Consider the following 15,435-nt stretch of genomic DNA (forward strand, 5'->3'; position numbering starts at 1 on the left):
GCTTCCACCAGCACAGCTGTGTTGTTAATGGATGATGCAGTATTTTAGAGCAACACTCCTGGAGCAATTAGAGTGTGACTGGTCTTTGTCATTCAGACCGGTTTTGCATTTTGTGCAGCCCGTGTCGCGGTGTCTTTGGTGCTCGTTTGAACATGCACTGAAAGTCTGTCTTTCTACGCAGTGCTTGTCTTCATTGAACGCTAATCTGTTGATGTTCTCTCTGAGGGCTGATTACCAGAAATGCGTGTTGACGGTGCGTTTGCTACGGGAGGCTGCTTATGAGTTGCCCTTTGTGGATGATGGAGCTGTAAACTTATTGTTGGGCACACCACGGAATGCTGCTGCCTTGGATGGAGCTCAAGCTTTGGAACATGAATGCTCCTTTGTTTTCCTTGGAAATGAACTTCCTACTTTACTACCTGCTGAAGTGGAAGATCTCCTCTTTTCAATTATCCCAAATTCAATTGGCAGCTTCCAAAATGACTCTGACTTTTGAAATTCGGCATTTTGGCGCCACACTTAACATTTTAAATTGTTCTTTTGATACATGCTCAAGTGTCCTTTAACTTTTCATTATTTACATTTTTATATATATGCCTTAGGTTGAATTTTAGTAGTTTTTAAACATAATTAGGCTTTGAACCACCTTTGAACCGGCAAGGAGAGGATGTTGTGTAGCCATTTTAGTCATAGCTTCATACACGTTATTTTTGCAAGCCAGGCCTGCCGCTGTGCACTTTAACCTAGACATATTTTATTCAGCTTTGTTTCATTATTTTAACAATAGCCACATTTGCGGTCCTGTTTTATTCTCTCTATCCAGCTGTTTTTGGCCTAGGGCAGCACTGCGTTCTTAAACAAGACATTTCTTTAACTCTGTGCTTTTCTCAAGGCTGCAGTAAGATAGGTTGCCGGCAAACGTGGTATGCTTTGTCTCTAGTGTTCATAGAAACATACACACTCTTATGTGGGGCTCCTTTCTTGGAACATCAGCTGTTTTATTTTTAAAACACTACTTCATGAGAGTGAGATTCCAGCCCGATGACCACAACTGTATGCTGATTGCTGAGTGCTTCGCTGCAGCTGCTTATGTCGACTACAGGCCTCTTGCTCAGGTATGAGGGATGAAGGCCCATATTTATACTTTTTGACGCACAACTGCGCCAACGCAGTTGTGCGTAAATTTTTTTACCGCCGGCTAACGCCATTCCAAAGCGCCATGCGGGCGCCTTATTTATTGAATGACGTTAGCCGGCGCTGCGGACTGGTGTGCGTCAAAAAAAATGACTCACACCAGGCAGCGCCTGCGTAGGGGAAAATGGAGGATGGGCGTCAAAAAATGGGGCAAGTCAGGTCTGAGGCAAAATTCAGGCCTCAGCACGATTTGCGCCATTCTTTTTGACGCCCAACCTCCATTGACATGACTCCTGTCTTAGCAAAGACAGGAGTCATGCCCCCTTGTCCAATGGCCGTGCCCAGGGGACTTATGTCCCCTGGGCTTGGTCATTGGGCATGGTGGCATATAGGGGGGCCCAAATCAGGCCCCCCTATGCCACAAAAAAAAACCGAAAAAAATACTTACCCCAACCTACCTCAACTTCCCTGGGATGGGTCCCTCCATCCTTGGGTGTCCTCCTGGGGTGGGCAAGGGTGGCAGGGGGTATCCCTGGGGGCATGGGAGGGCACCTCTGGGTTCCTTCTGAGCCCACAGGTCCCTTAACGTCTGCCCTGACCCAGGTGTTAAAAAACGGCGCCCATCAGACTGGGCGCCGTTTTTTAAGGCCTGACCCCTCCTGTGCGTCAAAATGACGTCAGAGTATAAATATGGGGCACAGGCCTTAAAGTCATTTTTTGGAAGGGAATGCCTACCTTGCATATAATTAACGCAAGGCTGGTTCCCCCTTCCAAAAAATGACGCACATGGTGGAACTTTGACGCCCGCGGGGTCGGACGTCAAAGTATAAATATGGGGCAGGGTTTGCGCCGATTGTGCGTCAAAAATTTTGACGCACATTCGGCGCAAACAGAGTATAAATGTGCCCGAAGTCTTCACAGGGGAACTTGAAGGGAAGAATTAGATCTTAACATGCTGTGCTCTGACATAGCCTAGGCAAGAGCTATTTTTAATCATTCTAGTGACAATATGCTAGCAATATTTTTATGTTTCACTCTCCTTGTCACAATTTTATTCCTGTCATGCTTCATCGTCCTAGTTATTGCAATCCATGCTTTATTATCTAAGATGCAGTTACTTCAAGAAAACATTATTGAACTATACTCTGCCTCTAAGTGTCCACGATTTCCACGAGGAGTCAATTGTGTCATGCGCTCGGTTGTCCAATCATCCCTGCTCTTGGGTGGAGATGAGACACTGCTAGTTAGCCGGAACAAAACACGAATTAGGCCAACAGGTGTCACCTGTAGTGGGTTCGGACTCAGTCCCCCACAGCGCAAGTGGTTCTGCCGCACGAATCCAGTAGTTTAATTAGGATAATGAGAGCCTACACAACAACATCAATTGCTTTCTTTGGTTGAAACCATTAAGGATTGCCAATATCCAGCACTTATGATTGAGCACTGTGGTGGCAGTGACCTAAGCACAGTTATAGGGGTAGGATTGGAAATACTAATGAAGGATATTTTTGGAAACCTAATGGCACTTTCCCCACACACTGCCTTTGCTTTCTCTAACATTTGCCAAAGACAAATAGACAACTTCAGGAAACATGTTAATAAAACTGTTTCTGCATTCCTTAGAGACCATAACATGGGCTGTATCTACCACAACAATTTATGATTTGATATGGATGATATATACAGAAATGATGGAGTTCACGTAACAGACAAAGGCAACAGGGTGTTCCTGTAGAACTTGCAAGACTGCATCCTGGTTCATGTGTAGTGATTACCTACTCATTAAAAATACAAAGGCTCCTTTCAGAGCCTATCCTTTTAACATACACATATGTATTTATTTAAATACTTAGGGGTTCATTAAGAGTTTGGTGGGTGGAAAAAGCCGCCCGCCAAACTCCTGCAGTTAGGTTGCTGCCAGTGCGGCCGCCTTTCTGCGGACCCCTTTATGAGTTCCTCACGAATGAGGTTTCTGCCCACTGGCCCAGTAGGAAACAACCCACAATTTGACGCTGACTCATAATTGAGCTGGCGGCAATGAGGCAGTGTGTAGGGTGCAACAGCACTCGTCATGCTTTTGTGAAAAGCGCAACAGGGCTGTCCATTGAGGCCCCTGCACTGTCATAATCCATGCAGCACTGCCTCAGCGAATTACGACCGCCAGCACCACCAGTCCCTCCAGCTTTGGGAGCAGTCAAACCGCCACCATGGCCCTGGCAGTCTAAAGACCACAAGGGTCATAATTAGGGATTTGTAAATCTTATTCAGGTTTGCGGATCAACCCATGGATCTCAAAAGCAACAAAAAAAGGAGTTTTGGCATTCTCTACCCATTTCTTCCTAATGTGCCATATTTATGCCAACCCCTGTGGTCAGGGTACTTCTACCCTCACCCCTTCACATGCATTACTGCCCACATGTTTTTGCTTCGGGACCCTTTTCCGGTAGACCAAATTGCAGCCACAACTCTGTCTCTCAGCTTACAGCTACCGAAGACTGTATGAGTATTTGTGTACGTGTGAGAGTGAGATTGTGCATGAGAGTGTGTGACTGAATATCAAAGTGGCTGTAACAGTATTTGTCTGAATGTGGGAGTGTTGGTCTGAGTGTGAGAGTGGGTGTGAGAGGGTGTCTCCATGTGTGAGAGTAGGTATGAGAGTGCCTGTCTGGGTGTGAGAGTGGGTGTGAGAGTGCCTCGTTTGAGAGTGGGTGTGAGAGAGTCTATATGGGCATGAGAGTTATTGTGAGAGTGTCTTTCTGGGTGTGAGAGTAGGTGTGAGAGCTTGTGTCTGGGTGTAAAAATGGGTTTGAGTGTGTCTGTCTGGGTGTCACAGTGGGTGTGAGAGTGTGCCTGGGTACGAGACTGGGTCTGAGAGTATCTGTCTGGGTGTGAGAGAGTGTGCCTTGGTGCGAGAGTGGGTCTAACAGTGTCTGTTCAAGTGTGAGAGTGGTTGTGAGATTGTCTTGATTTGAAAGTTTGTCTCTGGGTGTGAGACTTGCTTTGAGAGTGTCTGTGTGTGAGAATGTGTGGTTGGGTGTGAGAATGTCTGTGAGACTGTGTGCCTGGGTGTGACAGTGGGTGTAAGTTTTGTCTAGGTGTGACACTGGGTGTGAAAGCATGTGCCTGGGTGTGAGAGTGTGTGCCTGGGAGTGAAAGTATCTGGGTGTAAGAGTGGGTGTGAGAGGGTGTCTCAAGGTGTGAGAGTCAGTGTGAGAGTGTCTGGGTGTGAGAGTGGGTGTGAGAGGTTCTATGTGGGTGTGACAGTGTCTGTCTGGGAGTGACAATGGGCATGAGAGTGTGTACCTGGGTTTGAGAATGTTTATCTGGGTGTGGGAGTGGGTATGAGAGTCTGATAGTGAGTGTGAGTGTCTGGGTCTTTCAGTGGGTGTATAAATATATATATATATACACATATATATATATATATTAATGTTTCATAAAGGATTTTCACTGGGGGCCATGCTGAGCCCTGCGGATGGATCAGCAGATCTCTCAAAATGTCAAAACATTATTTTGACGCATTTTAACAACATAATTTATGACTTTACCCCACTTAAACCCCCCTCATGGGGTCAGGTAGTCTCTACTCTGACCCTTTCACCCACATTGCAGCCAATATTTTAGCCACAGGGACTCTTCATATGATCAAAAAAATGGCAGCCGCAACTTCCCTGTTAGGTTGCAGCCAGCCAATGAGATTCTTCCTATGGCATGCAAATCTTCAGATTGACTCGCAGTGGATCCATGGAGGTTCTACATCCCTAGATATCTATATATTTCCCCTTTAATTACTACACAACTACTGAACGGATTTAACCAAATCACAAAAATCACAACCTGTGCACTGATATCTAGCTTCCTGCCACATTTGGTGTAATTCTGTTCAGCGGTTTGGGCTGTAGGCATGTATAATGACCCTATGGAAAAATAAATTGGGAAAACGCATTTTGGGACCCCCCCTTTTTCTCTGCCCCTGCTTCACATATCACCTCAATACTTTCAAGACAGCAGATGAACCAAAGGCCATATTAGTTTAGTAGATTTCGTGAAGATTTGTCAAGCGGCACCAAATTTATTGGGAAAACAAAAATACTCTTCCTATGGAAACTAGGTCCTAACTACAACTACCTACTCGTGACCATACAGCACCTCTCCTTCAACAAAGCGACAGCCACAAGACAGAAGACCACTTTTCTTCCTTTATTTAACAAAGTGCTTCACCCAACATGGAATGTCAACGTGTTTCGGTTTAAGCCCTTCCCCTGGACACTTCCCCACAATCAAACAATTACCCAATATAGGCCATTTGTCCATCGTTTTTTTCTACTACCACCTCCCACTGCCTCACTAGTTGTCCTTTTCAAAAACCATTGTGTCTGCCATCTTATAATCTGCAAATATTTCAGTTATAACCCTCTAGTTCCAATAAACTACCTTTAGAAAAACTTCTTTACTTCCAATCCCCTTATGTTATTTACATAATTCAATCTTTATTCAAAGATGAACAACTATTCAATAAATATTGGACATGTCTAAAATTTGTTTCACAAAAAAACATCAATGTCTATTCAAGGTACATGATATCTGTTAGACCTGGCTTCCTTGGCGTGGTCTCCCCTAACTTTCTACCTCTACTTCCCAGGTGGCTTCTGTGTGCTGGATGCTGTTTTTGCTTTTTTCGTCACTCTGGGCACTTTACCACTGCTGACCAGTGCTAAAGTGCAAGTGCTCCCTATGTAAAATTGTATGCATTGGCTTGTCCATGATTAGCATATTTGATTTATTAATAAGTCCGTAGTAAGGTGCCCAGGGCCTATAAATCAAATGCTACTAGTGGGCCTGCAGCACTTGTTGTGCCACACACATGAGTATCCCTGTAAACATTTCTCAGACCTGCCACTGCAATGTCTGTGGGTGCAGTTTTAAACTGCCAGTTCGACTTGACAAGTGTACCCACTTGCCAGGCCCAAACCTTCCCTTGTTATACATGTAAGGCACCCCTAAGGTAGGCCATGAATAGCAGGTTGCAGTGCATGTTAAAGGAGGGACATGTACTGGTGTGTTTTACATGTCCTAGCAGTGAAATACTGCCAAATCTTCACTGTGCAAGGCCTGTCTCTTGCATAGGTTAACATAGGGGCTCCCTTTAAATATTATTAAAGTGCAGATTCCCTTTGAGAGGAGATAGACATTTGGAGTTTGGGGTCTCTGAACTCACAATTTAAAAAACATCTTTCAGTGAAGTTGTTTTTTAGATTGTTAGTTTGAAATTCCTGCTTGAAGAAGAATCTCCAAGGGATTGGAGTAGAGCTTGCCTCCTGTTTTGAAGCCTCAAGAACAGCAAAGGCTTTACCATCCAGTTTTGAGCCTACTTCGCTAAGGATGCCGCTGCATGAAACTTGGAACACTGCCTGCACCTGAAGCTGTGGACCTCACAGAAGCACAACGACACCAATGATTCCGCAGGCCTCGCATCACCGCAGCTGCTGATGCCACCCGACTTTGCTGACATCGGAGTGTCGTAGCACCGACATTTGTGACACCCGACTCCGTTGTGGTGCCTGTGATCCCATGACATGAGCCCGACTCCATGAGGTTCCCCTGCAGCATCGTGACTTTGCCAGACTTTGGGGGTCATTCTGACTTTGGCGGGCGGCGGAGGCCGCCCGCCAAAGTCCCGCCGGCAGAATACCGCTGTGCGGTCAAAAGACCGCCGCAGTAATTCAGAGTTTCCCGCTGGGCTGGCGGGCGACCGCCAGAAGGCCGCCCGCCAGCCCAGCGGGAAACACCCTTCCATGAGGATGCCGGCTCCGAATGGAGCCGGCGGAGTGGAAGGGGTGCGACGGGTGCAGTTGCACCCGTCGCGATTTTCAGTGTCTGCGTGGCAGACACTGAAAATCTTGGTGGGGCCCTGTTAGGGGGCCCCTGCAGTGCCCATGCCATTGGCATGGGCACTGCAGGGGCCCCCAGGGGCCCCACGACACCCGTTACCGCCAGCCAGGTTCTGGCGGTCAAAACCGCCAGAACAAGGCTGGCGGTAAGGGGGTCGAATCCCCATGCAGCGCCGCCATGGAGGATTCCCTTGGGCAGCGGGAAACCGGCGGTACACCGCCGGTTTCCCGTATCTGACCGAGGCTGTACCGCCGCGGTCAGAATGCCATGGGAGCACCGCCAGCCTGTTGGCGGTGCTCCCGCGGTCGTTGGCCCTGGCGGTCCATGACCGCCAGGGTCAGAATGACCCCCTTTGTCTCTGCCGGAAATACCAAGGGACCGACACCTCGCAACTGAAACCGCCTCACTTCCACCGCTCTGTAGTAAAGACCAGATGCCTCTTCATGATGCCTCTGCTTCTTTGTCCTGTAGCACCAAAAACGGCGCTGCATCGGATCCAGCGACACCTCTCTCCCCAACTCCATGTACAGGCCTGTTTTTTACTTGTTTTACTAAGGTACTGTACCTGGGGGTGCGCACAACTCTGTAAAGGGCGCCAGTGGTGTCGCATTGTGGGAAACGACTCCGTCACAACGCCACTTAATAAAAAATTGCAGAATTTGTGCCACTTGACACTATTTTTGTGTTTTTAAGTGCCAAAGTCATATTTATAACTGTGTATTGTGAATGTATATTTATATTTGGTCTTGTTTATTTAGATAAAATATTTACTATTTTTTCTAAAACTGTGTTGTGTCATTTTGTAGTAATTCTCTGTATTACTGTGTGTGTTGGTACAAATACTTAACACATTGTCTCAGATTTAAGCCTGCCTGCTCATGCCAAGCTACCAAGGGGGTGAGTGTGGGTTAACTAAGTGTGATTCTCCTTTACCCTGACTAGAGTGAGGGTCCTTGCTTATAGAGGGGGCAACCTGACTGTCAACCAACAAGACCCCATTTCTAACAGTGGTGTTCAGCAGTGAGAACTGAACTTGTATTTGTACTTGACATACAGTCATTACGTGTACACTACCATTTTCAGTGCAGACAATCGCGTAGCCACATACCACTTGTTTTGATGATATTGCTTTTTTTTCTTCTTTGGACTTCATCTGCTTCCATTTTTGATTTTTAAACTTCTCTTTGGGAACTCTTTGTTCTGCCTTAGAAGTTTGCACTTTTGACTTACCACCATGTCTCAATCTGGAGATGCAACAGCTGGAGCTGTTTTTGAGTTGGAGAAGCTGGAGAATTATACAGTTGTTCAACTGGAGCAGTTCAGTAAGGATCTTGTCGGTCCCTTTAGGAGCTCCGCAGGAAGGAGGAGCTGCAAAAGGCACTAGGGCCTGGGTGACAGCTAAGGAGGTTGGGGGGCAAATAGAGGAGGAGAATGAGGGTGAGGAAAGACAGCCATGAGGGCGAAGTAGGTGTACATGCACTGCCTGGGGGGGAGGTTCTCCAGGTCAGGTAGCAGTGTGTCTTCTAAAAGTCTGACTCCTGAAGAGTTGCAGAACAGAGAGGTTGCACCTGTTTGAGTTGGAGAAGCTTAAGATGGAGAGGGAGATGGAAGAGAGGAGGATGGCCATTGAGGAGAGAAAGATGCTCTTGGCTCATGAGCTTAGTTTGAGGGAACAAGATCCGACAAGCCAGTCTAGTAGAGATGGTGGCAGCAGTACCGCAGTGTAGCCTGAGAGGAGGGTGCACATTCCTAAAGACCTTGTGAAGGATTACAAGAGGGAGGATAACATATACTTGTGGTTCAAGAGGGTATGAGTCTGCTCTCCACATGAACTTGGTCCGTGATGCACATTGGGGGGGTGGGTCTAAGGAAGCACTTTGAGGTAGAAGTGGGGATACTCAGACATCCTTAGGGGATCCTCAGGGGCCCACCTACTCTATCATGAAGGACGGCCTACTCACAAGGTATTGTCTCACCCCTGAGCAGTATAAGGACAAGTTTAGGTCCTACAAAAAGAAGGAATCCCAAACATGGTTGGAATGTGTAGCTCTTTTTGCAGGTCACTGGATGGTTGGGTGAAGGGCAGTAAGGTAAAAACTTATGAGGGGCTCTACAACTTGATTGCTTGGGAGTACTTGTACAGTCTTTGTTCTCCAGAGCTGCGCCAAACACTTGATTAACAGCAAGCTGACTGACCCGAAGAAACTTGTGCAGGAAGTTGACCATTGGGAGAGCACCAGGACCCAAAAGAGGTATGGGGTATACCACGCCAAGGGTGGCCACGGTCCCTCTCCGAAGAAAGGGGGAATACGGGCAAACAAGGGGAGTTCTCCAAAGGACCCCTACCTAGTTCCCGTAGTAAGGATTCCCAGCCCCCATTTGAGAAGAAGCTCTGGTTTTCTAAAGGGAAATCTGCAGACGGGGGTCCCTGCAAATGTTATGCATGTGACCAGGTGGGTCATGTGAGGGGGGATCCCAAATGTCCCAAGGGGACACAGGCACCTACAGGTGCTCAAGCACAGGGCTTGGCTAGTGTAGCGCTTGGGGAGGAGTTGGTTCCAGATGGGTGGGAGCCAGCTGAGATGACTCTTGTCTCACTAGGGGGACAGTAAGATGGTCCAGAGAACCCTAGTGCTTGAGATCACTAAGAAGTACAGGCAGTGGGTGACCATCAATGAACAGAGGGTGGAGCCTCTAAGAGACACAGGAGCAGATAGATCCCCATGTACTTCACCACATAGTTACTGTAGACAACTCAGAGCGCCTGTGCAGAGTGGCCTAGGTTCCCTTTGAATGGGGGAGTCTCAGGTGCCTTGAGAGTGGCTGTGAGTCCAACCATGGCTGTAGATTGTCTGCTTGGCAATGACCTGGAGGATTCCCCTTGGAAGAAGGTGGAACACAGGTCTCAATGGGACATGTTGCATCTGCGTGGGTGGGTGTGTGTATCCACCCGGTCAATGGCTGCCCGTCAGGTTGATCAGGAGACCCTGGAGCCTGAAAGAGTGGCCCAGGTGTCTGCCAGAAGGAGGAAGGGCAAAGGACACAGGAAACCGACCCCAGAAAGTCCCACAGTATGGGAAGAGGCAAAGCCTGAGGGTGACGCCCGGAGTCTACAGGGGAACATGTTGCCTAGGTGGGGGAGGGCCATGAGCTGATGCTTTGGCAGCAGGAAGGGTGACCCACCAGGGAAGCATTCTGTGAGGCACAGAAGACATGCCCTACTTTGGAGGGTTTGCAGCAGCATGCTGTAAACCAGGTGTGTGGCAGTAAGTCTGGATCACACTTGATCTATTGGGAGGACAGCCTCCTATATAGTGAGTCTAAGGATGCTGGGCCTGGGTCAACCCGTATGCTGGTGGTACCCCAGTGCTTCAGAGCCTTCATACTGAGTCTGGCTCATGATGTGCCTTTAGCTGGAAATTGGGGCAGGACAAAACCTTTGAATGGCTTGTCACCCACTTTTACTGGCCCCAAATGCGCAGGCACTCAGATGCACACTGTAGGTCTTGCCAAACTTGTCAGGCAAGTGGCAAGAGTGGGGGGAAATGTAAGACTCCCCTCCAACCTTTTCCTGTAGTCCTCACCCCCTTTCGAAGGGTTGATATAGACATTGTGGGGCCTCTGGATCCCAAGACAGCCATGGACAACAGGTTTATTCTGGTGTTGGTGGACCATGCAACCCTGTACTCAGAAGCCATTCCGTTGGGATCAATCACCTCCCCTGTGGTGGGACGTGCACTGATGGAGGTTTTTACCTGCATGGGGTTTCCCAAGGAAGTTTTGTCCGATAGGGGTTCCAACTTCATATCAATCTGTATGAAGTCTCTGTGGAAGGAGCGTGGGTAACCTACAAGTTTACCACTCCTTACCACCACGGAGGAAACGGTCTGGTTGAGAGCTTCAACCCCACCTTGAAAGGCATGATCATGGGCCTGTCAGAGCCCTTGAGATGTAAGTGGGACAACCTCTTGCCATGCCTTCTGTTCGCCTACAGGGAGGTGTCACAAAAGGATTTAGATGGTCATTATAACCTAGGCGGTGTTTTTGCAAGACCGCCGAGGGACCGCCGTACTGAAGACCGCCAGTGCAGGCGGTTTTCCGCTCGGCGAATTATGACTGCTGGCAGCCCTCCATCCTTTTCCGGATGGAGAGCCGCCAGCAGCCATACTGGCGGTCGGCGGGAAGTGGAGGTTGCTCCACCTCCACCGCCCGTCAACAGAACACCGCCCACTGAATCACGTTCCGTGATTCGGCGTGGCGGTGTTCTGTTGACGGGGTGCTGGCGGCAGAGCAGCCCCCATGGATCCCGTCCCCTCCCAGAAGATCAACAGACCAGGTAAGTTGATCGTTCGTTAGGGGAGGGTGTAGGGGGTGTTGTGTGCGTGTGAGTATGTAGACGGGGTGTGTGGGTACGTGAATGCATGAGGGTGGTGTTGTGTTTGGAAATGTGTGCGTGTCTGTCTGTCTGTATGTCTGAATGGATGTGTGCGTGTATGTCTGTATGTGGGTGTGTGTGTATGACTGTGTGTGTGGCTGTTGGCATGTTTGGTGATATGTGTGCGGGTATGTGTGTTGGTGGTGTATGCATGCGTGTACGTGTGTGCCTGGGTTGCGATGTTGAGGGTAGGGGTGGTAAGGGGGTCCCACCACCTTTGGGACGTGGCAAGGGGGTGGGGGGGTGTAGGGGGAGGACGCGGGGTGGGGTGTGGGGGAGACCCCTATCAGTGCCAGGGAAGGAATTCCCCGGCACGGACAGTGCTTACCGCAATGGATTTCATGGCGGTTCCCAACCCTATGAAATCCATGGTGGTCAGCCGGGTCGTGATACCACCCAGTCTCCAGCCCAGCGGTCGGTTCGGAGAAGTGGCGGATGACCATGGCGGTAACCGCCATGGGCATAATTCCAATTTTTTTACCGCCAGCCTGTTGGCGGTAAGACCGCCACTTCTCCGACAACCGCCAGGGTCGTAATGAGGGCCTTAGTCCTTATGAATTGTTGTATGGCCACCCTGTCAGGGGACCCTTGAGTCTGGTTAGGGAAGGCTTTGAAAAAGCCTCAAGTAAGCCCCCCCCAGGATGTATTCGGTTACATGCTGGCCTTCAGGAACCAGATGGCACGCTTCAGGAAGCTCGCTCAGAAGAACATAGAAGCAGGCCAGGAAGACTTGCTACAACTATATACTTTATACGATAATTTATATGGGCATTCAAAAAACAGTGATCTTAAACTTAGTCTAAGACTACATCCCATGGTTCACAAAAGTGAGTACCATTTTTGATTTGTGCCATGTATTGTGTAATTCACTATTCATACATCTTGTCCTTAGTGGATCATGTGTATATATGGTCCCCCATACACTGCCTATATATTGCCCAATATTCAGCTGACACGGTGTGCAAACCGCAATGTCATGTAAACCATCAATGTTCCCAAACTACATATACTGGCACATTTTATTAGAGGGAACAGGCTATACCAACCAGGATATGTACAATTAAATAGTATCTCCATATAGTGCCTTCAAATTGATATTAAAGTGACATATGTTGTGCAAACCATAATAATGTGCAAATATTAGTGTTCCTAAATTGCATATTTATGGCACAGATTTACTGAAAGACGTCATTGTGCCAATTGAGGTACCATGCCAAGACAAGTTGTATACCCATGCAATCTCTGTATATTCAACAACCCATGCATGTCTAATATATGATATCAAATAGGACATGCTTTATCAATTGGAATACCATATAACTAGTCAGTATCTCCATACAGTGTCTCTTTATCATCCAAAATAAAATGACACGTGCTGTGCAAACTGCAGTCTTGTGCAAATCATCCATATTCCCAAATTGAATATACTGGCACATGATGGTAACGAGGGGCACGCTGTACCAAATATGATACCGTACAGCTAAATAACATCTCCATATTGTACCTACATCTCACTTATGAAATGACATGTGCTCTGCATGCTTTGATTACATACAGTAGTCCATATTCCTAAGTTGCCCATCTTGACACTAGTTCTAAATTGCATGTTGTTAAGGAAAGCTGCTGTACCAAATAGGATCCTGTGCAATAAACCAGTATCTCCAAGTTGTATCTCCATAATGAAAAGTGTTATGTGTTCTGCAAATTTAAATTATGTGCACATATTGCTCCTAAATTATCATTTCTGGCACAAGCTCAAAATTAGAAAACATAATACCAGCTGGAGTGCATATAATTAAACATGTCTCCATATCCTGCCTACATATTGCCAAATGCTATGGTGACATGTGCTGTGTAGCCCACAATATGGTGCAAACTATAATAATTCACAGATTTGTACATAATGGCAGAACTTATTGATCAAGATATAAGCGTTCTTTTTTAACCTGGTGGTAATGACCGCACCGCCGGCGGTAACGACCGCCAACAGGCCAGCGATGCAGACCGCCAAATAATGAAGCATAGGAGAAACAGCCAGCGGCCCATCCACCCACCACCATATTGGAAACACCGCCGCCAATGGCAGAGGCCGTCTCCAGGCCGGCAGAAGGGCCCAACCGACCAGCATATTATGAACACCACACCGCCAGCAGTTCTGGGGTGGGAACCACCGCCACTCAAAGCCTGGTGGAAACAACCCTTATGAAAGGGAAACACTCACCAGAGGCCCACAGAACACGACAATGCCGACATGGAGCTAAAGTTGGAAATAATGCCAGTGCTTCTCCTTGCCATATTCCTCCAGAACCGTGACAGCCGATGAAGACGACAACAGTAAGTCCCCCAGCATAGCACACAAGGGAGGAAAGGGCATAATTACACACCCACCCACCCCATCCACACTGCAACGCACACCCAACCCCTCCCACCACCCCAAGCTATGCACACCCTAACAAAATATACTCACCAGACACAGGCCAACAAATACACATACCTGTGCACACCACACCCCCAAAGTGAAACGCTGCACAACTGCTCAATTTAGCACCAAAATGTCTGCTGGGCAGCAAATATTTATGTTAAAAAAAAAATATTTACAAAAGGCCAGCAGCCAGTACAAGGTCTCGGTAGGACAAAGATAGCCTACACTTGACTCCCATGATGTAAAGGAACACTCCGCTGAGAAGAGGCATCAATGGGGCAGCCAGGCACCTCAGGGTTCGGAGGCAGGGGGTGGCGGGTGGGGACTCAGGTTTGGAAGGGGGGTCTTGAGCGTAAGTTATGGAGGTGGAGAGGGTTTGGCCTTGCCCTTGGGAGGAGGAGGAGTCGGCCTGGACCGGGGGTGGCAGAGGGACCAGGGGCAACACAAGCCTTCTTCCCCGGGGAAGGGGCATGGGAATGGGTAGGGCGGACTGTGGAAGACTTAGATGAGGAAGGAGTGAGTTTCAGGAGGCCAAGGGAACATATAGGGACAAGGCGGAGTGGGCCAGTGGGTTGGAACAGGTCAACATGGGAGAGGGAAAGCTTACGAGGTGCAGCTGGAGGGGTTTTGGAGACAGGTTTGGGAGTGGAGGATGAAGGAGTGGAGGTTTGAGATGTAGGACTGCTGTACTTAGATGTAGGTGCCAGTAAAGTATGCCTATGTTTGGTGGATGTGTATGGAGTGGAAGTCTGGGAGCGTTTCTGTGTCCTGGGAGGAGGGGGGGTGGACACAGTGGTGGAGGTGGATGTTGTTGTGTCTGCCTTTGAATGTTGGGTGTGTGCCTGCATGTGGTGGGACATGTGGTGCTTGTGTTTTTCTGCATGCTTCATGGGTGTTGATTTGTGTGCATGGCTGTCTGGATGTGCGCTTGGGATGGAAGAAGGGAGTGGGGTACTGGAAGGGATCGAAGTTGTGAGAGGGGGGATGGAAAGACCAGGGTCACTGGCTGCTGTCAAAGAGGAGGCCAGGGCCTGAAAAGATCTCTGTAGGTAAGAAATGGCACCGTGAATGCCTTCCAGGAACGCATTGCATTGCTGCATCTGGGATGCCAGTCCCTGGATGGCATTCACAGTGGTTGTCTGACCAACAGAGATGCTTCTCAGGAGGTCAATAGCCTCCTCAGTGAGGGCAGCAGGGCTAACAGTGGCAGGAGATGAGGTGCCTGGGGCGAAGAAGACGCCCACCCTCCTGGGTGAGCGGGCACATAGCTACTGGGAGGGCGGTGATGGTATGGGGTGGTGGAAGATGTTAAGGAACGGCTGGGCCCAGTAGGCTCCACCACAACCAGGGAGATGCCATTGGAGGAGGTGTCTGAGTCACTATCCACAATCTTTCTAAACAAAATTGTCCCTTATCATAAAGCTTCAATATTGTTGGTCATTGGGGTGTAGGAAATGATGATATTAAAAAAAAACACATATACTTCAACTAATAAAGTACATACAAAAACAGAAAAAAACACATAAAATCAACATATACAAAGTACCTCATG

At 48.3% G+C, this 15,435-nt stretch overlaps 1 protein-coding gene across 1 annotated transcript in view; it reads left to right on the top strand.

The window, feature by feature from the left end:
* Positions 1-15,435, top strand: part of GABRG1 (gamma-aminobutyric acid type A receptor subunit gamma1) — a 358,052-nt gene that overhangs the window by 185,291 nt on the left and 157,326 nt on the right. The gene's annotated exons all lie outside the window — the stretch shown is intronic.

This window comes from Pleurodeles waltl, chromosome 1_2 (genome assembly GCF_031143425.1).
Source record: "Pleurodeles waltl isolate 20211129_DDA chromosome 1_2, aPleWal1.hap1.20221129, whole genome shotgun sequence".
Classification (NCBI taxonomy): domain Eukaryota; kingdom Metazoa; phylum Chordata; class Amphibia; order Caudata; family Salamandridae; genus Pleurodeles; species Pleurodeles waltl.